Source organism: Myxine glutinosa, chromosome 1 (genome assembly GCF_964187855.1).
Source record: "Myxine glutinosa chromosome 1, kmMyxGlut1.1, whole genome shotgun sequence".
NCBI classification, from domain to species: Eukaryota; Metazoa; Chordata; class Myxini; order Myxiniformes; family Myxinidae; genus Myxine; species Myxine glutinosa.
In genome coordinates this window covers 11,998,866-12,024,553 of record NC_136261.1, presented here as the reverse complement: position 1 = coordinate 12,024,553, position 25,688 = coordinate 11,998,866, and the positions used below count along the sequence as shown (strand labels likewise).

At 43.8% G+C, this 25,688-nt stretch overlaps 1 long non-coding RNA gene across 1 annotated transcript in view; it reads right to left on the bottom strand.

Moving 5' to 3' along the window:
* The window catches only part of LOC144892997 (uncharacterized), an 80,710-nt gene that overhangs the window by 37,347 nt on the left and 17,675 nt on the right, over positions 1–25,688 (bottom strand). Inside the window, exon 3 of the long non-coding RNA XR_013624169.1 lies at positions 12,812–12,979. This is a non-coding gene — a long non-coding RNA (uncharacterized LOC144892997). The remainder of the gene's footprint in view (positions 1–12,811; positions 12,980–25,688) is intronic.

Here is a 25,688-nt window from a genome sequence, read left to right as displayed (position 1 = left end):
ACCTTTGAGGACCCTGTAAGCTGACAATAACTTGGCTGCAGGTAGACGCCAAAGGAATCTGTGAGGACCCTGTAAGCTGGCAATAACATGGCTGCAGGTGGATGCCAAAGGAATCTGAGGACGCTGTAAGCTGACAATAACATGGCTGCAGGTGGATGCCAAAGGAATATGTGAGGACCCTGTAAGCTGACAATAACATGGCTGTGGGTGGATTCCAAAGGAATCTGAGGACCCTGTAAGCTGCCAATAACATGGCTGCAGGTGGACGCCAAAGGAATCTGTGAAGACCCTGTAAGCCGACAATAACATGGCTGCAGGCAGACGTCAAAGGAAACTGTGAGGACCCTGTAAAATAACATGGCTGCAGGTGGATGCCAAAATAATCTGTGAGGACCCTGTAAGCTGACAATAACATGGCTGCAGGTGGACGCCAAAGGAATCTGAGGACCCGGTAAGCTGACAACATGGCTGCAGGTGGATGCCAAAATAATCTTTGAGGACCCTGTAAGCTGACAATAACATGGCTGCAGGTGGACGCCAAAGGAACCTGTGGGACCCTGTCAGCTGACAACATGGCTGCAGGTGGATGCCAAAATAATCTGTGAGGATCCTGTAAGCTGACAATAATATGGCTGCAGTTGGACGCTAAAGGAATCTGTGAGGAACCTGTAAGCTGACAACATGGCTGCAGGTAGACGCCAAAGCCATCTGTGAGGACCCTGTAAGCTGACAACATGGCTGCAGGTAGACGCCAAAGGAATCTGTGAGGACCCTGCAAGCTGACAATGGGTCAAAAAGCTCAAAAGGTAGTGCAAGTAGCCAAAGGTAATTTTGTTCTCCTATTATGGTAAATGCAGACATTATTATGGTAAATGATGAACCTTTGGTTTTTGATCTGCATTGATAGTTTCCGCGCTCACCTTGGATCTGTCTAAGGTGGGTTCGATTCCCGACCCAAAGGTAAACTGTTACCCTGGTATTTCGCAGGTAGGGCTATGCATGTTGAGCTGATGACCCGTTTGTGTGCACAGCCTTGGTTTCTGGTGGAATGGGAATCCATCCCAAGGAAACGTTCGATGAGGAAGATGCAGGTATCATCAGAATCCCAACAAATGACAAACACCTGCCCTGACTCGTCCTAAAGAAGGTGCACCCCATCCCTCCCTCATATGGGACTCTGGAACTCCATCACCATCCGTGAACCAATGGTCAACGATAGTGTCTGAAACATGGCCTAGATAACTAAACCACAACAGCAAGAATGTTAACCCTGCGCCATGAACAATGCAAACACCTGCTCAGTGGCCTACCTGTTCCCAGGTGCAAAATATAGGTCACCGCACCTCATTTATATTAAAAACAATATTTGACAATCACACACACCCGACATGCTTGATCTACACTTCGTGACTAAATTATTGCATAAAATTGGGGAAGTCACGTGACTTGAGTTCAAACTTCTTTTTTCTTTTCTTTTCTTTTTTACGAAAAGTTTTATTAACTTAAGGTCATCAAAGGTCATGACGACCGCTGTGGGAAACTTGGTGAATCCAGAGGGGTTTTGAGTCTTGCTCTGACAAGGACAAATGCCTGGAATACCGCTTTACTTTGCTTCTCAAGGGGGTTAACTTATAAGCTTTGCTTCCCAAGGGGTTTAACTTATAAGCTTTGCTTCCCAAGGGGTTTAACTTATAAGCTTTGCTTCCCAAGGGGTTTAACTTATTATCTTTGCTTCCCAAGGGGTTTAACTTATAAGCTTTGCTTCCCAAGGGGGTTAACTTATAGGCTTTGCTTCCCAAGGGGGTTAACTTATAAGCTTTGCTTCCCAAGGGGGATAACTTATAAGCTTTGCTTCCCAAGGGGTTTAACTTATTATCTTTGCTTCCCAAGGGGTTTAACTTATAAGCTTTGCTTCCCAAGGGGTTTAACTTATTATCTTTGCTTCCCAAGGGGTTTAACTTATAAGCTTTGCTTCCCAAGGGGGATAACTTATAAGTTTTGCTTCCCAAGGGGTTTAACTTGTAAGCTTTGCTTCCCAGGGGTTTAACTTATAAGCTTTGCTTCCCAAGGGGGTTAACTTATAAGCTTTGCTTTCCACGTGGTTTAACTTATAAGCTTTGCTTCCCAGCGGGTTTAACTGATAAGCTTTGCTTCCCAAGGGGTTTAACTTATAAGCTTTGCTTTTCAAGGGGGTTAACTTATAAGCTCTGCTTCCCAAGGGGTTTAACTTATAAGCTTTGCTTCCCAAGGGGTTTAACTTATAAGCTTTGCTTCCCAAGGGGTTTAACTTATTATCTTTGCTTCCCAAGGGGTTTAGCTTATAAGCTTTGCTTCCCAAGGGGTTTAACTTATAAGCTTTGCTTCCCAAGGGGGATAACTTATAAGCTTTGCTTCCCAAGGGGGTTAACTTATAAGCTTTGCTTCCCAAGAGAGTTAACTTATAAGCTCTGCTTCCCAAGGGGTTTAACTTATAAGCTTTGCTTCCCAAGGGGTTTAACTTATAAGCTTTGCTTCCCAAGGGGTTTAACTTATTATCTTTGCTTCCCAAGGGGTTTAACTTATAAGCTTTGCTTCCCAAGGGGTTTAACTTATAAGCTTTGCTTCCCAAGGGGGATAACTTATAAGCTTTGCTTCCCAAGGGGGTTAACTTATAAGCTTTGCTTCCCAAGGGTTTAACTTATAAGCTTTGCTTCCCAAAGGGATTAGCTTATAACCTTTGCTTCCCACAGTGTTTAGCTTAAAACCTTTGCTTCCCACAGTGGTTAGCTTATAACCTTTGCTTCCCACAGTGGTTAGCTTATAACCTTTGCTTCACACAGTGTTTAGCTTATAACCTTTGCTTCACACAGTGGTTAGCTTATAACCTTTGCTTCACACAGTGTTTAGCTTATAACCTTTGCTTCCCACAGTGGTTAGCTTATAACCTTTGCTTCCCACAGTGGTTAGCTTATAAACTTTGCTTCATACAGTGGTTAGCTTATAACCTTTGCCTCACACAGTGTTTAGCTTATAACCTTTGCTTTACACAGTGGTTAGCTTATAACCTTTGCCTCCCACAGTGGTTAGCTTATAACCTTTGCTTCATGCAGTGGTTAGCTTATAACCTTTGCTTCCCACAGTGGTTCGATTATAACCTTTGCTTCGCACAGTGTTTAGCTTAGAACCTTTGCTTCACGCAGTGGTTAGCTTATAACCTTTGCTTCACACAGTGTTTAGCTTATAAACTTTGCTTCATACAGTGGTTAGCTTATAACCTTTGCTTCACACAGTGTTTAGCTTATAACATTTGCTTCACACAGTGGTTAGCTTATAACCTTTGCTTCACACAGTGTTTAGCTTATAACATTTGCTTCACACAGTGTTTAGCTTATAACCTTTGCCTCACACAGTGTTTAGCTTATAACCTTTGTTTCCCACAGTGGTTAGCTTATAACCTTTGCTTCCCACAGTGGTTAGCTTATAAACTTTGCTTCATACAGTGGTTAGCCTATAACCTTTGCTTCACACAGTGTTTAGCTTATAACATTTGCTTCACACAGTGGTTAGCTTATAACCGTTGCTTCACACAGTGGTTAGCTTATAACCTTTGCCTCACACAGTGTTTAGCTTATAACATTTGCTTCCCACAGTGTTTAGCTTATAACATTTGCTTCCCACAGTGTTTAGCTTATAACATTTGCTTCCCACAGTGGTTAGCTTATAACCTTTGCTTCACACAGTGTTTAGCTTATAACATTTGCTTCACACAGTGTTTAGCTTATAACCTTTGCCTCACACAGTGTTTAGCTTATAACCTTTGTTTCCCACAGTGGTTAGCTTATAACCTTTGCTTCCCACAGTGGTTAGCTTATAAACTTTGCTTCATACAGTGGTTAGCTTATAACATTTGCTTCACACAGTGTTTAGCTTATAACATTTGCTTCACACAGTGTTTAGCTTATAACCGTTGCTTCACACAGTGGTTAGCTTATAACCTTTGCCTCACACAGTGTTTAGCTTATAACATTTGCTTCCCACAGTGTTTAGCTTATAACATTTGCTTCACACAGTGGTTAGCTTATAACATTTGCTTCCCACAGTGGTTAGCTTATAAGCTTTGCCTCACACAGTGTTTAGCTTATAACCTTTGCTTCACACAGTGGTTAGCTTATAACCTTTGCTTCACACTGTTTAGCTTATAACATTTGCTTCCCACAGTGTTTAGCTTATAACCTTTGCTTCGCACAGTGTTTAGCTTATAACCTTTGCTTCACACAGTGTTTAGCTTATAACCTTTGCTTCGCACAGTGTTTAGCTTATAACCTTTGCTTTCCACAGTGGTTAAAATAACTTTTGTTCATGTTCAGTTGATAAAACCTATTGTTTGAATTGTCCACCAACACGAGACTTGACATTTTGGTTTTCCTTTGTCTATTTTCCTTTTCTTGAGGCCATTTCTGGTTTCGATCCCATTCCTGCCAAATCTGACACCGATATTCCTTGAAATGATCACGTGGTGGTCACTCCTCCAATCGGGCGACTTGTTGGACAAGGTTGACCCTCCTCCACCACACGCCGCCACTAGGGGGAGTTCGGGGCCTTTTCGAAGTTTATCAGAAAGGAACGTGCAGGACGCCGAACTTACAGCACCCCGCATTCAAGGAGAATGGATCTTAAGTTCCTCAACCTCATCCCCTTCCACAAACCCTAATCTCAGCCTCTTTCCTTCTCTAGACCACACACTATCTAACCTCGTCAACGATGATCCTTCTCAGAAATGTTTTCTCTTTTTGGTTTCTGTTGTAACGTCATTTATACTTTTTGTAAATATGAAACAAACCCACCATTTCACTCCCGACGTTTTAAATATTGTAACTGACCCCTCTCACTCCCATTTGGTCTTCCAATGCTCCATTCATTCCATTCATTCATCCACAGCCCCCGTTGCTGAGGACTCGCAGGTGTGGTGACTAAACGTGAGTTCCTGGCTTAACCTGCCATTGTGCGTAAAGGACACCATTGTGCTTTGATTTTCATACCACGTGGTACCTGAAACGTGCTACTTAAAGTTGTTGCATAATATACTCTCTCTCCATACCCTCTCCAAGTCTCCATCTCTCTAGCCCTCTCCAACTCTCTCTCTCTCTCTCCCCCTCTCTCCCCCAGTCTCCCCCTCTCGCCCCTCTCTCTCCCCCCCCCTCTCTCTCTCTCTCTCCCCCTCTCTCCCCCTCTCTCCCCCCTCTCTCCCCCCTCTCTCCCCCTCTCTCCCCCTCTCTCCCCCCCTCTCACCCCTCTCTCCCCCCCCTCTCTCCCCCTTTCTCCCCCTCTCGCCCCTCTCTCCCCCTCTCTCCCCTTCTCTCCACCCCCTCTCTCTCTCTCTCTCTCTCTCTCTCTCCCTCTCTCTCTCTCCCCCTCTCCAGAAGAGAAGTGATTCTTCACCATTGGGAGATATGGCCAAAAACGATACATAGCAGGATATCTCAAAAAGTTGTGGACGGATGATTTTGATTAAATGTGATTCTGTATTGTGATTTCTGGTCTACTCTAGGATACAAAACGTAAACTGTTCACCTGGCGGAGGTATGCTCTCTACTGAGTGCCATTGTCGTTTATTATTTGAGAAAATCGAAGATTTTTCCAGATACAGTCGTGGCCAAAAATATTGGCACCCCTGCACTTTTTAAAAACAACTCACAATTGTCTCTAAAAATAAGTTGAAACTGACAAAAGTATTTGGTCTCCGCGATTCTTTATTTCACTGTTAATATTACAGAACCTTTGTTTTTGACTCAGAACTTAATATATCCTTTTAAATCAGAAAAAAAAAAAAAATGGCATTAACAAAATTATTGACACCCTCGAATTAATATTTGGTAGCACGGCCTATGGACAAAATAACTGCAGTCAAGCGCTTCCTATAGCCATGAATGAGCTTCGTACACCTCTCTCCTGGCAGTTTGGCCCACTCTTCTTGTGCAAACTGCTCCAGTTCTCCCAAATTTGAAGGGTGTCTTCTCCCAACTGCTGTTTTCAGATCTCCCCACAGGTGTTCAATGGGATTTAGATCTGGACTCATTGCTGGCCACTTCAGAACCGTCCAGCGTTTTGTCTTGAACCATTCCTAGGTGCTTTTTGAAGTGTTTTTGGGGTCATTGTCCTGCTGAAAGACCCATGACCTTCGACGGAGACCCAGCTTTCTGACACTGGGTTGAACATTGTGCTCCAAAATGCCTTGGTAATCTCCTGATTTCATGATGCCATGCACACATTCAAGGAACTCTGTGCCAGAGGCAGCACAGCAACCCCAAAACATCACTGAACCTCCTCCATATTTGACTGTAGAGAAGGTGTTCTTTTATTTGAAGGCTTCAGTTTGTTTTCTGTAAACATAGAGATGATGTGCTTTTCCAAAAAGCTCTAGTTTGGTCTCATCTGACCAAAGGATATTCTCCCAGAAGGTTTTTTTGTTGTTCAGGTGTGTTTTGGAAAACCCCAGTCGGACTTTCTCATCAGTGGGGTCTTTCTGGGTCTCCAACCATAGAACCCCCTTTCATTGAGTTGGCAACAGATGGTGCAAGTTGAAACTGTCGTACCTTGTGTCGGAAGACAACAACAACAACATGCATTTTGAGGCAATTTTCCCTGCTAGAGCGGGGGTTAGCCTTGTGGTCCCCATGACGATCTTCTCCATTTTGCCCTATTTTCTGCATCTATCCTTGTTAACCCCCTTGCCCGCATTTCTTCTTCCACCATTTTTAGCCAAGTCTTTCTCGGTCTTCCCCGTCCTCTACTTCCTTCTACATTTATTTCCATCACTCTTCTCAACCAGTCACTTTCATCCTTCCTCAACACATGACCAAACCATCTCAACCTGTTCCTCTTCACAGCATCAATCACAGGCTCTATTCCCATCATCTGCCGCAATTCATCATTTGTCTTACTCTCTCTCAACGATACTCTGCACATCCACCGAACCATTCGCATTTCCACCCTTTCCAGCCTTCGTTGCTGCTCTTCGTTCATTACCCATGTCTCGCTCCCATAAATCATAACACTTCTCACACATGCAGCATACACCTTTCCCTTCAGCTTCAACGACACTCCCCTCCTCATCAGCATGCCACTCAGTTCCCGAAACTTCTTCAAGGCACATCTAACTCCAGCAACCGTTGCCGAGTCTGATCCACCTTCTCCATTCAGCATGTCTCCGAGGTAGCAAAATGTTTTCACACCTTCCAGCTTCACGCCGTCTCCAAGATCCAACTCAACATTTCCTCCATCTGCAACTCCCTCTGTGCACACCTTACATTTGAATGCAGCTGCCACACTGGTTAATGACCCTCTCAAATCACTACATTTTTGATGAACCCACTCAGCGCACATTGTACATTGAATTGAGTTCACTCCGACACCCTTCCTCCACACCGCACATGGCCACTTCCCAGTTCTTTCCACCTCACCACATGCTTTACCACTTGCCATCACCTTCGTCTTTCCGATATTCACCTTCAGACCTTTTGTCTCCATACATTCCTTCCACTTGTTCATCTTTTCCTTCAGTCCATCCATACTTTCCGCAATCAACACCAGATCATCTGCATACAACAACTCCCACGGTAAACCCTCCTTTACGTTCTGAGCCAGCACCTCCATCACAGCTACAAATAGTAGTGGACTTGGTACCGACCCCTGATGCACTCCCACCTTCACCTCAAACTCACCACTGTTCTCGTCCTTCGTCCTTACAGCTGTGCATGCTCTTTTGTACATTGCCATCACTACTCTGATCAACCATTCCTCCATTCCTAACTTCCTCAATGCCCATGTCAATACTTCGCGTGGAACCCTATCGAATGCTTTCTCTAGATCAACAAAACCAATAAACAAGTTCTTCCTCTTCTCCATGTACTTCTCCTGCATCTGCCTCACAATAAAGAGCGCGTCTGTCGTTCCTCTTCCTGGCATAAATCCAAACTGCATTTCGTCGATCTTCACCTTCTTCCTTATCCTCCTCTCCAACACCCTTTCCAATACCTTCATTCCATGCTCCAATAACTTTATCGCTCGATACGAGCCACACTCCAGAGGGTCACCTTTCCCCTTGTATAGAGGGACGAGGGTACTCAGTTCCCAATCCACTGGAATGCGGCCTACTTTCACCACCAGATTACAGATATCTGTCATTCTCTTCACACCCTAACGTCCTGCTGCCTTCACCATATCTCCCACAACTCCCGTCGGCTCTCCCGCTTTTCTACTCTTCATTACTTTTATCGCTTCCTCAACTTCCTTCTCAGTTATCTTCTCTGCCGGTCCTAAAACTGGGTTACTCTCTATGTTGCCATCCCATTCATTCTCTGTATTCAACAGCATTTCCATATATCTATTCCATCTTCCTTTAATTCCATCTGGGTCCACAACGATTTGTCCCACTTCATCCTTCAAGCAACTCACCCCCATCACATCACACCTCTCTTTCGCTATCTGCTTTGCAATCCTGAATACTGCTCTCTGACCCTCTTCCGAATCCAAGCTTTCTCCGAACATTTTCCTTCATGCCTCCTGCGCCTTTGCTACCTCTTTCTTTGCAGCCTTCTTGGCTGCCTTATAACTTTCATGCTCTGCCTTTTCTGCTCCCTTACCCTTCGCCTTCTGCCACTCCTTGAACTTCTTCCTCTTCTCGTCAATCCTCTTTCCAACTTCATCATCCCACCACCATGTTTCAGAGTGCCTCGGTGGTCCTTTTGTCCATCCACATACCTCACCAACGGCTCCCAACAGACTATCTTTCATTGACATCCAACCACTTTCAAGCTCAACCACATCATCCTCTACCCTACTCAGCCTCTCTTTTAATACCTCCCTTACTGTCACCTCTTTCAACCTCCACACCTTCATTCTCGGTTGGTACTTCACCCGCCGAGCTCTCCTCGCACCTTTCACCCTTATGTCGCAGACAACCAAGTGGTGCTGTGAAGCAGCCTCCTCCCCCGGGATCACCTTTGTGTCCGGGAGGTGCCCCCTATCTCGCCTACGCACCATCAGGTAGTCAACGGTTGTTGTCTACCCACCTGACATGTATGTAACAAGCTTATTATCCTCTTTCTGGAACTGAGTATTACAAATCAACAAATCATCTCCATCAGCAAACTTTAAAATCCTTTCACCTTCTCCATTTCTCACACCATATCCGTAACCCCCATGAACTCCCTCAAAACCGTCCATACTCCTTCCCACATGTCCATTTAGGTCTCCTCCTACCACAACAACTTCCTCATCTTTCACGTTTTCCATCAGCTTCTCTATCGCACACCAGAACTTGTCCTTCTCTTCATCGCTCCGACCAACCTGCGGAGCATATCCCGAGATGACGTTCACCAAGAGCTTTCCAATCATAATTTTCAGCATCATCAACCTATCACTCACTCTAGTCACACTCACCACACTGTCTACAAACTCCTCAGAAAACAGGACACCAACACCATTCACGCCCTCCGGGCACCCTTGCCACACAAACTTGTATTTCTGTCCCTGCCTACCCTTCACCATTCTCACACCACTTCCCTTCCATCTCGTCTCTTGCACACAACATATGGCCACTCTTCTTCTGACCACTACTTCCACCACTTCTCCTGATCTCCCTGTCATTGTCCCTACATTCCATGTCCCAAACCTCAGAAACCGATCTCCACTTCGGGCTGTACCCTGCCCATATGTAGTTGTAATTGTCATGGTTCTCTTTTTGAGGCAATGTTTTTATGGCCGGATGCCCTTCCTGACGCCAACCCTCTTAGTCGCCTCCTACGACACGCAGGGATACAGTGTACCTATTCTAAACCAGGGTACACACCGGAACAGTGTTAGTCAAAGTCTGAATGTCGGAAGGTCAGCTTGAATCTGTTGCTTTCTCCACCATTCGAACAATCCTTCGCTGCAATCTTCGATTAAGTTTTCTCTTGCGGCCACGTCCAGGGATGTTGGCTACAGTGCCGTGGGCCTTAAACTTCCTGATAACATTGCGTACCGTGGCGCAGAAACATGAAGGTCTCTGGAGATGGACTTGTAGCCTTGAGATTGTCCATGCTTGGCCACAATCTTGTGTCTGACCTCCTCAGACAATTCTCTGGTTTTCTTTATTTTCTCCATGCTCTTTGACACAATACACACCGTACACACCGTACACACAGCACACACACACACACACACACACACACACACACACACACACACACACACACACACACACTGACACAAAACAGCAGAATGACTCCTTTTCTCTATTCAAACTGGTAGAATGAGTGATTTTTATATTGCAGTTACCTGCAACTCACCACAGGTGAGTTCAATTCCACCAAAGTAAAGGGGAATCAGCTGCTTGAAATCAATTCTTTCTAACAACTTCTCAAAGGTGCCAATAATATTGTCCATGCCATTTTAGGATTTCTGTGTGGAATAAGCTAAGATTTAGTAACATTTTCAGCTTTTGTGGTTTTGTTCCACTGAAAACCAAAGAAATACAAATGTGGACACCAAAAGATTTTTTACTTTCAACAATTTTCTGGAAGAAATGGTGCATTAGTTGAAAAAAGTGCCAGGATGTTAATATTTTTGGCCACGACTGTATATTGGTATACATATCGACTGTATACATATCATGTATACATATCATGTGTGGCATTCTGTCTGTGTGTTTGTCTGCTTGTATGTCTATCTCCTGCAGGGCACAATTTCAAACCAATCATTATGAAACTTCAGCGAATGGTGGAGTTGGTCATATGGAAGAAGCTAATTGATTTTTCAGTCAAAATGTCAACATAGGCCAAAGGTCAACAACTTTGTCAAATTTGCAACATCCTCAATTTTCATCGCATTCACTTCGAATTTGAAGAGGATTTGCATATCTAGTCACTGAATTCAACCACCATCTTTTGAGGTCAACTTGGTCCAAAAGGTCAATATAGGCCATATTTCTAAAATCGTCAATTTTCATTCGATGGATATGAAATTTGAACAGGATTTGCATATTTAGTCATTGAATTCAACCACCAATTATTTTTGAGGTCAACATAATTATTCAACCACAAAGGTCAACATAGTCCAAAAGGTCAACATCGGCCAAATTTCTAAAAAAAAATCATCAATTTTCATCCAATTGACCAGAAATTTGAACCGGATTTGCATATTTAGTCGTTGAATTCAACCACCAATTATTTTGAGGTCAATATTGTCCAAAAGGTCAACATCAGCCAAATTTCTAAAAATCATCAATTTTCATCCAATTGACCAGAAATTTGAATCGGATTTGCATATTTAGTCGTTGAATTCAACCACCAATTATTTTGAGATCAACTTATGCAAAAAGGTCAACATAGGCCGAATTTCTAAAATCACCAATTTTCATCTGATTGACCTGCAATTTGAAGAGGATTTTCATATTTAGTTGTTGAATTCAACCACCAATTATTTTGAGGTCAATTCATGCCAAAAGGTCAACATAGGCCACATTTCTAAAATCGTCAATTTTCATTTGATTGATTTGAAATTTTAAGAGGATTTGCATATTTATTTATTGAATTCAACCACCAATTATTTTTGAGGTCAAAATAGGCACAAAGGTCAACATAGGCCACATTTATAAAATCATCGATTTTCATCCGATTAACCTGAAATTTTAAGAGGATTTGCATATTTAGTCATTGAATTCAACCTCCAATTTATTTTTGGGGTCACCTTATGCCAAAAGGTCAACATAGGCCACATTTCTAAAATCGTCAATTTTCATTTGATTGATTTGAAATTTTAAGAGGATTTGCATATTTATTTATTGAATTCAACCACCAATTATTTTTGAGGTCAAAATAGGCACAAAGGTCAACATAGGCCACATTTATAAAATCATCGATTTTCATCCGATTAACCTGAAATTTTAAGAGGATTTGCATATTTAGTCATTGAATTCAACCTCCAATTTATTTTTGGGGTCACCTTATGCCAAAAGGTCAACATAGGCCGAATTTCTAAAATCATCTATTTTCACCAAATTGATTTTAAATTTGAAGTGGATTTTAATATTTAGTCGTTGAATTCAGCCACCAATTATTTTTGAGGTCAAAATAGGCACAAAGGTCAACATAGGCCACATTTATAAAATCATCGATTTTCATCCGATTAACCTGAAATTTTAAGAGGATTTGTATATTTAGTCGTTGAATTCAACCTCCAATTATTTTGAGATCACCTTGTGCCAAAAGGTCAACATAGGCGGAATTTCTAAAATCATCTATTTTCACCCGATTGATTTTAAATTTGAAGTGGATTTTAATATTTAGTCGTTGAATTCAACCACCAATTATTTTTGAGGTCAAAATAGGCACAAAGGTCAACATAGGCCACATTTATAAAATCATAGATTTTCATCCAATTAACCTGAAATTTTAAGAGGATTTGCATATTTAGTCGTTGAATTCAACCTCCAATTATTTTTGGGGTCACCTTGTGCCAAAAGGTCAACATAGGCGGAATTTCTAAAATCATCTATTTTCACCCGATTGATTTTAAATTTGAAGTGGATTTTAATATTTAGTCGTTGAATTCAACCACCAATTATATTTGAGGTCAAATTTGTTTCAGGGATTTCGCAAGCATTGTGCTCTGCACGCCATCTTTGTTGTTTATTTTTTCCCATGTATTTTCCAGAAATGTCAAATATCATCATCTGTGGACCGTTACTGTTACCTGTCCACATCACAACCCAATAGACTGAGCAGCACTTGCCTGTATGTACGAGTCCGGTGTCCCTTTGAAAGGAATAGTTCAGGTGTTGTGCACTCACCTTTGAACTGTCTCATCTGGAGTACATTCCCGATCTGACTTTAATCTGTCTGGCACCAAAGAGGTCGCCATCCCTCGCACCTGCTGGAACATCTTGCTGGTTGACCCTCAAGACGATTCGACTATGGCACCTCCTCACATACTCTCAACCAATGGTCCATCGCAGAGGCTGAAACAGATCGGGATAAGAAAGAAAAACAACAACAAAAACACAATGTGTCCCTTATGATGGGTGATCAGTAAATCCGTAGCTTGCTCCCAACAAGCCAATCGCTGACATTGACGAAAGTTTTGTGTTCATACCTTTCACCTGAACCGTCACAAACATTTTTTGTGGTGCTTCCATGTGAGGCCACAGACTTATTGATCAACGTTTACATTCGCAATATGAGGTCGTTGTTATCTTACTGTGATGAATGCGCATCCACACTTACCAGCCCCTTTGGTTACACGGCAGGTGTGATGACGCAGGTAACTTTTGAGCGTTAATCGGACGTGTTCAGGTTCACACTCACCGAAGCTTACAGGGCAACGGGTCTTGATCACAGCGGGAATGAACATGATGGTCAACATCCATCATTGTCATTCGTTCATCATAAACTCAAATGAATTGAGTACAGGTAATTCAACTGAAACTATAAAATATATGACGTCGTATGGTGACGCAGTTTATTTCACTGTTTATCAATATGGAAGAGTCATCTATTTATTATTTAGACAATTATGGTATAATTTTTTATTTCCCTCCCTCCCCTTCTCCTTGCTCCTCCCTCCCCTTCTCCTTGCCCCTCCCTCCCCTTTTCCTTGCTCCTCCCTCCTCTTCCCTTGCCCCTCCCTCCCCTTCTCCTTGCCCCTCCCTCCCGTTCTCCTTGCCCCTTCCCCCCATTCTCCTGGCCCCTCCCTCCCCTTTTCCTTGCTCCTCCCTCCTCTTCCCTTGCTCCTCCCTCCTCTTCCCTTCCCCCTCCCTCCCCTTCTCCTTTCCCCGCCCTCCCCTTCTCCTTGCCCCTCCCTCCCCTTTTCCTTGCTCCTCCCTCTTCCCTTGCTCCTCCTTCCTCTTCCCTTGCCCCTCCCTCCCCTTCTCCTTGCCCCTCCCTCCCCTTCTCCTTGCCCCTCCCTCCCCTTCTCCTTGCCCCTCCCTCCCCTTTTCCTTGCCCCGCCCTCCCCTTTTCCTTGCTCCTCCCCTTCTCCTTGCCCCTCCCTCCCCTTCTCCTTGCCCCTCCCTCCCCTTCTCCTTGCCCCTTCCCCCCATTCTCCTGGCCCCTCCCTCCCCTTCCCTGGCCCCTCCCTCCCCTTCCCTGGCCCCTCCTTCATTCCATTGTACGTCCAAAGTTTTCATGTTTGACCCTCCTTTCGCCCATAGCTCCGTTATTGATGGTCGGATTGTGAACTGAGATTCTGTGTTTTTGTTCTGGGAAAACACAAAACACCTTCAAATGCTGAATCACTGGGAAGGCAATGGCAAACCTCCATGTGCATGCCCTTTCTTTTGAGACGACGTTCGTGGCATCTCATATTCTCATGTGCTGTTTCCATTGAATTTGCAATTCCAATACAATAAAGATCGAACAAGATGAAAGAACCTTTGGAAAATGTTATTAACCCTTCATGCGCCAAGTGTCAGCGACGAAACCAGGTAAACCTCAGGTAGTCTGGTTTAAAAGGTCATTGCAAATACATCCCAGGTAGATTGGTTTAAAAAGTCAATGCAAATACATTCCTGGTAGGTTTGTGGTGTGAGTGTGTGTGTGTGTGTGTGTGTGTGTGTGTGTGTGTGTGTGTGTGTGTGTGTGTGTGTGTGTGTGTGTGTGTGTGTGGATTGGATGGTTCCACTGTGGTTGTGGCCCACACCTTTTGGCTATATATGTGGGACAAACATGATCGGCCTGTCGGCCTCCTATGCCGAATTTTCATGGTAATTCCACGTTGTCTTCTTTACTCTTGTCCAATGTTTTAATGGGTTCGTGATAATACCTTGTAGACAAAACCTCTGTGGGTTCCTGATGATACTTGGTGGACAAAACCTCTGCGGGTTCCTGATGGTACCTGGTGGACAAAACCTCTGTGGGTTCCTGGTGATACTTGGTGGACAAAACCCCTGTGGGTTCTTGATGATACTTGGTAGACAAAACCTCTTTGGGTTCCTGATGATACCTGGTGGACAACACCTCTTTGGGTTCCTGATGATACCTGGTGGACAACACCTCTGTGGGTTCCTGGTGATACCTGGTGGACAAAACCTCTGTGGGTTCCTGATGATACTTGGTAGACAAAACCTCTTTGGGTTCCTGATGATACCTTGTGGACAACACCTCTTTGGGTTCCTGATGATACCTGGTGGACAAAACCCCTGCGGGTTCTTGATGATACTTGGTAGACAAAACCTCTTTGGGTTCCTGATGATACCTGGTGGACAACACCTCTTTGGGTTCCTGATGATACCTGATGGACAACACCTCTGTGGGTTCCTGATGATACCTGGTGGACAAAACCTCTGTGGGTTCCTGATGATACCTGGTGGACAAAACCTCTGTGGGTTCCAGATGATACTTGGTAGACAAAACCTCTTTGGGTTCCTGATGATACCTTGTGGACAAAACCTCTGTGGGTTCCTGGTGATACCTGGTGGACAAAACACCTGCGGGTTCTTGATGATACTTGGTAGACAAAACCTCTGTGGAATCACCCACAGTTCTTGTTGTAATCCTGTAAGACAAGAAATGTCGATCTTGAGCTATTTTTGGCCAAGCACTGTTTCCTGCACAGCAGTTAGAGATGGATCATGGATGTACATATTCTCACGTATTACCTTTATGTCATTCAATGATCCCTTTGAGTATCGCGTGGTATGTCGTTATTTTCACTGATTTATAATCTTACTCTCACTCGTTACCCTACCTTATTCGCTCTTGGACTGCACGTTGTAACACGTTTGTCTGAGACGATCTGCAGTAGCTGCCACGGAAATCCTTCAGAGTTGTCTTCCTGTTCAATGACTGATTCACCTGTTTCCTCCTGATGATTGTTTTGCAATGAGCAGTATGAACCGAGGCAGGTATAGAGGGGTCAATATATGGTTGAACCCCCAAAAAATTGATACAAAAGGTTTTTCAATGGATTCTGGTACCATTGGGCATGCTAAATAACATACTAAAAAATCTAGTAACATCTGACTTCCGGAAAGGGGTCATTTTCAAGATGGCGTCCAAGATGGCCGCCAGGAGCTTAAAATGGCCATATCTCAATTATTATTCAACCGAGAAAGGTGGTTTTGGTGTCTAACCCTAGGTTTTAGGGCCCAAGGAATCCAATTGAATCAATAAAATTACCATCAGTTAATTATTTATTGACAAGTCCAAGATGGCATCCCAAGGTGACATCCTGATCCACTAAAATGGCTCTGTCGAATAGTAGTCAACCTCGAGAGATATTTTCAGTGTGTATACCTAGGTTTAAGGGGCCCAGGAAATCATCAAAATTACTTAAATAAGCACAAAGTAATCAGGTAATCCAGTAAGCCAGGTTTACCAGCCCATTACGCATTTGTTGTCTTATACAGTTAGTCGCTATTCATCGTCATCCTCCGACTCACCAGCTAATGAACCAAGTGTGTGTTTCAGATTGGAGATAAGAGTGTAATGTGTCAACACCACTGCCACCTGTGACTCCAGTCCACAGTATTCAGTGATCATTACAGACAAAGGTTTGTACAAAGCTTGAGAGGTTATGGCGAGGGACAGACTATTTTATATTGGGGAGGGAGGGGGGGGGGAGGGGGGGACTGAAAAATCTGACAAACAATTAATTTTCATCTCAAAAGGAATAAGCATATTATTTGGTACATGTATGCATAAACAAAATCCATATTTTTTAGACATTTCCAAAAGAAATGTACACAACTTTTCCCAGCTATTCCCTCCCAGCTTTTGTCCCAGTACACAACTAGACGATATGGACTACCATGTACTACTGCCTGTGGACCGTGACAACTTGAAGAATGTGACAATCCACATAACAAGTTTCTTCCAGAGGAGTCGGAGGATGACGATGAATAGCGACTAACTGTATAAGACAACAAATGCCTAATGGGCTGGTAAACCTGGCTTACTGGATTACCTGATTACTTTGTGCTTATTTAAGTAATTTTGATGATTTCCTGGGCCCCTTAAACCTAGGTATACGCACTGAAAAAATCTCTCTAGGTTGACTACTATTCGACAGAGCCATTTTAGTGGATCAGGATGTCACCTTGGGATGCCATCTTGGACTTGTCAATAAATAATTAACTGATGGTAATTTTATTGATTCAATTGGATTCCTTGGGCCCCAAAACCTAGGGTTAGACACCAAAACCACCTTTCTAGGTTGAATAATAATTGAGATATGGCCATTTTAAGCTCCTGGCGGCCATCTTGGACGCCATCTTGAAAATGACCCCTTTCCGGAAGTCAGATGTTACTAGATTTTTAGTATGTTATTTAGCATGCCCAATGGTACCAGAATCCATTGAAAAACCTTTTGTATCAAATTTTTTGGGGTTAGGTGAGTTTTTTTCGTATGTTGACCCTACTAGTAAGCAGGTAGCCAACGACACCAGATCCAACTGTCAGTTCATTTGAAAGGTTGTTAACGGTGTGGCCAGTATCAAAAGTAGATAACTACTACTACTACTACTACTACTACTACTACTACTACGCCACGCTAGCTGCTCCTCGAGCCGTGCCATTTTCGACATTTCCTTCTCATCCTCTTCCGTTTGTATTTTTGGTTTATTTGGGTTATTTGAACCGAGTTGGTTCATTTTGTTACTTTACTTTGATGTCCCGTTTGAGTTATTAGCCCTTTGTGTTCGGGCCTAGCCGCGGCGTGCGGCCGCACCCGTGTGGGACTAGATTTGCCGCGCCCGATTTGTGGCGTATCACAAACTGTTTGACTTCCTTGTTTTTGCTTAATCACCCTTGACTTTCTGTGCTATATTTGCATAGTTTTGGCGATTAAGCCGATAAGTTATTTGCTCAACGCGCGTTTGATTATCCTTTTGAGTTAATCATCAGCACACCAGTACGGTCGTGCTGAAATAAGCAGAAGCTCGCGAACGAGCTCATTGATATTTTTTTCCCATTTTCATTTGACGGGAAATATACCGTTAATAGTAATCATGCCTCTGGATGGTACGTGGGCAAAAATGGCCGCTACTACCTCTGGTGCAGGTGGGAACCGCCCTGCCCACCCGTTTAAGACGTTAACAAGGAAGCACGGGGTGAAATGCGAGTTGGGACAAATCACCCAAATAGAGGCCTATGTGAACGCACTCGCTAGTGTGGTTGATCCAGCAACGATAGTTGCAGCCTCGAAAATGTATGGACAAGCTGTGTTCTTTCTTAACTCGGAGGCTGCAGCAAACAAAGCCATTGAGAAAGGGATTAGTGTGGGAGGACTCTTTGTACAAGTCGAGCCACTCTCAAGTCTTGGTACAAGGATAATTATATCTAATATACCTCCTTACGTGCCTGACAATGTCGTGGTGCCTTTCCTGGAACGACTGGGAGTGTTGAGATCACCCATCAAGCCTGTGCCTTTGGGCTGTCATGAGCCCTCCCTACAACATGTCTGGTCTTTTAAAAGACAAGTCTCCATTGAATTGGGAAAGGAGGCTGAATGTGAGGGGTCGTTTGTTATTCCTTTTGACGGAAAGAATTACAGGGTGTTTTATATGACAAACGAACCCCGTTGTTTTGTATGCAAAGCGAAGGATCACAGGAGAGCAGACTGCCCCACCATCATTAAAGAGGTTGCAGCTCCTCAACGTCCAGATCAGCCTCGAGAGGATCCCAGCGTCACTGTAGGTAACCTAAGAGAGGCGGTTGCTCCTTTGTGCTCGAGGGCAGTGGACCCTCAAGAAAGTTCTATACCAGCTTCTCATCCCAACTCTTCCGCTGCCATAAATCGATGGCAGGCAGTGGGAGCAGGGAAGGCAAAGAGAGCACAGAAGAGGAAATCAGAACCCGCAGAGGATGGGACCACGGAACACCCTGGTACAATTGAGGATGACACGGGAAGTAATGTGTCAAAGGGATTTGTAAAGCCTAGTATTCTGAAGGAGAAAAGAGTGGTAACCCAATCTGAAGAAATGGAAGAAGAAGAAGAAGAGGAAACTATTCATCAAACGACAGGATATGGAGAGTCTTCTCTCTCAGATCCACCCAAAGACAGTTTGAAGAATGAACAGGAAGGGAGACCATCAGGTAGTAAACCCAGCACGGTAAAGACAAACAACCTAGAGGTATCTGACTTGACAGGGCCAAACGATACTGTGATGTTGGCTCCTGAGAAAATGCATCCAATAATAACAACTGCAACGAAGCTTCAAAATAAACCAGGGATTGAAACATCTACAAGAGCAGTTCTGAACCGAAGGATTAACACCGAAGTTTCAAAGGATTCTGAAGTAGCATTCATCGGTGGGACAGACAGAGAGAGGGAACCAGACACACAAGCATAAATAAAGTTGCTGGCACTGACCGACATCTCAGGTGATGTCACTTCACTCACTGTTTGTGCATAAAGGGGAATAGTTGAGCACATCTCTATTTTACCACCCCAAAAGGTTGGATCTCCTATACCAACTGAGGAGGAGGCATCCATTCCCACAGGTGAAGCAACGTCCGCCGCATCAGAGCCAAAGGAGCGTTCCTCTGCGCCAGAAGATTATGCCAAGTCAGCCTTGAGAGACGACATGGCAGAAGACTTGACACATTGTACAAGTACACCAAAGGAGAAGGATATTGAACCTCCAGACAGCGATGATGAGGAAAGTATTGGTGATGGGGAAGACTATCAAGGGTCACTGACTGGTTTAGAGACAGACCTACCTGCAGGACGCCATTCCTGCATTCCCAGCCAGGAGATACCCGAGTTCCTGGAACAAAGCTTGCATAGCAGGAAGAAAGTGGAAAATGCGCTGAAACGGTGGAAAGATTATGACTTGCTAGTGCATTCCTTGTATGCACTAAGGAGAGAGGGACATAAAACAAGGACTTCAGGCTCGGCCGAACAAGCCCGAGTCAGGAAGTTTCTAGCAAAGTTGTTGAGTTACGGGCCTGAATATAAAGTCGTTTAGGAGGATGAAATTCACAGAAACAAAACTCTCAATACAATAATGACATCAAACTTACGAATAGGATCATTGAATGTCAATGGCTGTAAGGATGCATTCCGTGTGCACCAGGTATTGTCATTCTGTGTGAAGGAAAAACTTGAAGTAACCTTTCTGCAGGAAACCCACACGACCCCAGAGGCTGCATCCCGATGGGAAAACCAATGGGAAGGCTTGGCCTTTTTCAGTCACCTAACGGACACATCTTGTGGAGTGGCTACCCTCTTTTCACCAAAGAGGAAACCTGAAATACTTGTCGTAAAGGAAGCCAGTGTGTGGCGGTTGCTACATATAAAAGCAAAGTTTGAAGAATTTGTTGTCAATTTCGTCAACATTTATGCACCTTGTGTAGGAGTTGCAAGGGGGATTTTCTTCAACCGGTTGCAGAGATTCATGCTCACCTTGCCTGGTGAAGAGTGTGTAATTCTTGGAGGAGACTTTAATTGCACTCTAAACCCCTCCCTTGATCGAATAGGTCAGGAGCCGCATAATCCCTCTGTAAGAATATTACAACAAACCATAACACTGTTAAACTTGAGGGATACTTGTCACATACAACACCCCACAGACAGAACATTCACGTATACGAGTATCAGAGGTGGTCATATATCACAATCCCGGCTCGATAGAATTTACGTGTCTCACCGTTGGTGTAAGATTGTCAGTGACTCCGGCATAAAAGTTGCCCATTTCACAGATCACAACTTGGCCTGGATTAAGTTTTCCCTGGTGGAAACAAGGCGAGGCCCTGGCTTGTGGCACCTGAACAATGCTCTAAGTCAGGATGAAGCCTTTTTGTCAATCTTTTTGAATTTTTGGCAAGCCTGGAGGAATAAAAAAGGAGATTTTTGCTCACTTGGATTCTGGTGGGATGTAGGCAGAGTACGATTGAAATTGCTGTGTCAGGAATACTCGTATGGATCGAGCAAAACACTTGGGTTAGGGATCAAAAGACTGGAAGAGGAACTGCTGCACCTTGAGAATCACCTGGCCACACTTACCTCTACTGAACTGCAGGCATACCAAGAAAAAAAGAGCACCCTTAAAGCATGTAGTCGTGTGAAGGCACGAGGGGCGTATGTGCGCTCTCGTTTGCAGTTTATTTCTGAGGATGAATATGTCCTGAATTATCTCAAAGGGGTGGAAAAACGCAAAGGTCAATTCAGGACTATAGCGAGTGTTCTCGCAGAAGATGGTCTCTTGCTCAATGGCTCTGAGGGTGTTCAAAAACGAATTAGAGCCTTTTACGCTCAGCTGTATTCGGGTAAGAGCACAGATGCAGGTGCAGGTGGCACTTTGTGGAGTAGTCTTCCTGAAGCCTCTGTAGAAGACCGGGAGCAGCTGGAGACTCCATTATCTCTGGAAGAATTGAAAACCGCCCTGCACAGCCTAACAAGAGATAAATCCCCTGGCATGGATGGCTTATCATGTGAATTCTATACAAAAGTATGGGACTTGGTTGGACCTGATTACCTAAGCGTAGCTCAGGAAGCATGTGATACAGGTATAATGCCCCTTTCTTGGCGTCGAGCGATGCTGGTCTTGATTCCCAAGGAGGGTGACTTGAGAGACTTGAAGAATTACCGCCCTGTGTCTCTGCTGTGTGTGGATTATAAGGTCATGGCTAAAATGTTGTCACTCCGTCTCGGACCAGTCCTGACAAAATTAGTCAGCCCGGACCAATCTTATGCCATTCCAGGCAGGACAATACATGACAACATATCCCTTGTCAGAGACCTGATACAGTATGCGGACATGACTCGGACTCAAGTCGGATTTCTTTCCTTGGATCAGGAGAAAGCCTTTGACCAGATGAACCATGAGTATCTGTTTGAAACCTTGCTAACATTTGGGTTGGGGAGGAGATTTGTAGGCATGATTCAGACGTTGTACATGTCGGCAGAATGCCTAGTCAAAGTCAACGGTTTCTTGCTCGCGCCCTTTCCATTTGAGAGAGGAATAAGACAAGGATGTCCCCTGTCCGGCCAATTATATTCCCTATGTATCGAAGCCTTCTTTTGTTTGATGAGAAGAAGGCTAACTGGCATTGTGGTGCCACACAACACGGTCAACCTCAAACTTTCTGCATATGCAGATGATGTTCTCGTGTTTGCCAGTAAAGCAAGGGATATGCAAATAGTTTATGATTGTCAGCAGGTCTATTCAGCAGCATCGTCTGCTACAATCAATTGGAGGAAAAGCTCGGGGCTTCTAATTGGACAAATGCAGGTAAAGGAGTTACCAACACTTTTTCAGAAATTGACCTGGAGTCGCAATGAGCTCAAATATTTGGGGGTGCACTTATCCACTTCCCATGGGTCCTCACCACTCATTAACTGGAACACTTTAGGGGACAAGATCGAAGCAAAGTTGAGAGACTGGAGTGGACTACTAAAAGTCCTGTCTCTGAGGGGAAAAACACTCCTTATTAAACAGTTTATAATTCCGAAGTTAGTATTCAGGCTCTCTTGCATAAGCACTCCAGAGGAGTTTCTGGTTAAGATGCAGAGGAAGCTACTGGACTACTTTTGGAATGGTAAACACTGGGTTTCCCTGGGCATTCTGAGCTTGCCTTTTTCAGAAGGTGGACAGTCTTTTCCCTGCCTTCGAAGCCACTACCACGCATCCAGGCTGAAGACCATACAACGTTACCTACATGTGAACCCTGCACCGCAATGGTGCTCACTGGCATCATACTTCTTCAGCAAAGTGCTCAATCTTGGGTACAAAAGGAATCTTTTCATCATTACATCTCGGAGCCTGTCTAGTGCTACATTGCCTCTTTTTTATCAAGAAATGCTGAAGGCTTGGAATGTAGTCGACATACAAAGAACAGTTCCTTATCCAGGCAAGGACCTGTTAGAAGAACCGCTCATTCTCAACCCTCTTCTACAGGGCCCAACTCTGGCTTCCTTTTCAGTAAGAAGGAGCCTCTTAGCTGGTAGCATATCCACAGTGGGAGACCTTCTGAACGATGGTAAGAGAACGCTTTTACCCAAGGAACTCGCAGCGAAAATGGGCCTGAGGACAATCAGGATCCCCTCCAGGATACTTGAAGAGGTCAAAAGCTCCTTGCCTCCCGATTGTCTGGAATATCTAGAGAATCCCAAAGAGGGTGATGGCTCTGGACAGATGTCCATCGGTAACTCCATGGATTTTAAAATCCGAGCACGATGTTGCGAGCTCTCTCAGCCAATACCTGCAAACAATATGAGTAAGACCCCTGGCACAGTGGAAATGTCGTTCTGTGGGCTATCAAGGAAAAATATATACCTGCTAGTGATCCACTCGCTCCATTATATAGCTCTTGCAACCCGACTGGATACTCCCTGGCGTGAGATTCTTCCACTTCCTTCGACGGTTCATCCACGTTGGGATTCACTTTACCTCTACCCAACGCCAAGAATGATGGCAGACTTAAGTTGGAGGTTGCTACATGGGGCACTGAGCTCTGGATCTATGATGCGGCATTTCACTAACTTCCCAGAGGAATGCTGCTTTTGTGGTGAAAGGGAAACTATATTTCACATATACCTTCAATGCCACCGTCTTGAATCGGTGTTCTTACTGATGAAAAATCTTCTCTTGCGCTTCTGGCTTCACTTCTCTCCAACACTTTTTATCATCGGGCACCCGGTAAAGAAACTAAGCAAGTCACGAGATCTCCTTGTTAACTTAATTTTAGCCTGTGCAAAAATGGCAATATATAAAACCAGGAAGGCAAAAATAGAGAAAGATGTGGTGGAACACAGTTCTGTATGGCTGAAGGGCTTAATACGCTCACGCATTATTTCGGAGTACAAGGCGGCAGAATATAGTAACACTGTTCAAAAGTTTAAGGAAACCTAAACTATAAATGATGCACTTTGTACGGTTTCCCCACAAGATACTTTGCTCTTATTTGTATAAATGTGTTATTTGGCATTCTTTTTGGTGTTCTTTGGCGTTCTTTTTTTGGTGTTCTTTGGCGTTCTTTTACCTTCCCCTTATCTGTCTTGGTAGTGCTTTCTCTTCAAAATGCTCTACCTTGTCTACTGTAGTTCAAACCATGGACTTGCAGAGATGAGGAATTGAGCGACATTAAACTGGGAACATATGTTTGCCTGAGCTTGCATGAGCTCTGAACGCAAATCTCTGTAACCTTTCCAACAAAAGCACTACTACTACTATTATTACCACTATTACTACTATTGTTACCACCACCACCACTACTACTACCACTACTACCACTACCACTATTACCACGACCACTACTACAACTACTACTACAACTACTATTACTACTACTACTACTACTACTACTACTAATATTACTACTACGAGTACTACTATTATTACTACTACTACTACTTCTACTACTACTACTACTACTACTACTTTTTTGTTTTTGTTTTTGTATACTGAATCGAGGCTCGTGAAAGAGCTAACATTTACTTCACAAACAAATCAACCAGACAAACAAAATATATAAAAACAGGGAGCGGAAGACAAGATGGGGAGAGAAGGGGAAGCACACAAACACTTGAGAGCACACAACATTTGAGAGCAGGGAGATGTGTGGGAGGGAGAGGGCTTGGTGGGGAGGAGGCGTGGGAAGGTGGGGGGGGGGGGGGGAGGGGGGGAGAAGAAATATAAAACACAAGGACACCAAGGACTTCCAGGACAGAAGTTGGTATTTTAAAAAAGTGGAATTGGGGTGAAATTAGCGGGAGTAGAAAAGATCAAGGTTTTGGATGGGGGAAGATAAGAGATGGTGGTGATACTTATATTTAAGGATCATGAGTGTTGTTGCAGAGTGAGTACAATAATCTTAAATATTTCCGAATTAGGAGTAGAGCATCACTGCCGATTGAATAAAACGTTACTCTGGGTTCTAATTCACTTGTCGCTATCATCTATGAAGATGTGACTGCAAAAGTTTGGACAAATACGACAATGTTCCGATTACAGCGAAATGGTGATCACGAAACAAAAATTTTTGGAAACCCCTCTCTCAAAATCCTTTAAAAACCCCTACCACTATTACCACTACTACTACTACTACTACTACTACTACTACTACTACTACTACTACTACTAATTATTATTACTACTACTACCACCACTATTACTACTACCACCACCACTATTACTATTACTACTATTATTACCACCACCACTATTATTGTTCTAGTTGTTTCCATCTTCCCATCCCTTGCTCTCCCACCCCTTTGTTATTGTTCCACCCTCTCCCATTATTTATTAAGCTTCCTCTACAGGGTAGGAGAACGTTATATCTGTTGTAGGGTTTGTTTCTACATTTAGCGCCCCCGATTTTAATGGTGCCACAGAGTTTCTTAGACCCCAAGGAATACTAAAACACCACTTAGAAATTAATTTTTTTATTTTCTTCCTGCACCCTTAATACTCCAAATCTCCGATCTGTATGAAAATTAGCATGAATAATGTGAAAAGAAAGTACGCGGGGTTGACATACCGGTAATTTTTTGGCCTTGATATTTGGTCTCGTCTGTCCGATCGTGTGTCCATGTGTCCGCAACCATATCTCGAAGATGTATGGACCAGTTTTGTTCATACTTGGCAGAAAGACAATACATGAGGGTATACATATGCACATCATTTTGTTTCGCGATGCAATCAAAGATGGCTGACTGGCGGCCATTTTCGTTGTAAAACCCTCCTCCCCCTACCCCTACCCTCCCCCCCCCCCCCCCCATGTTGAACA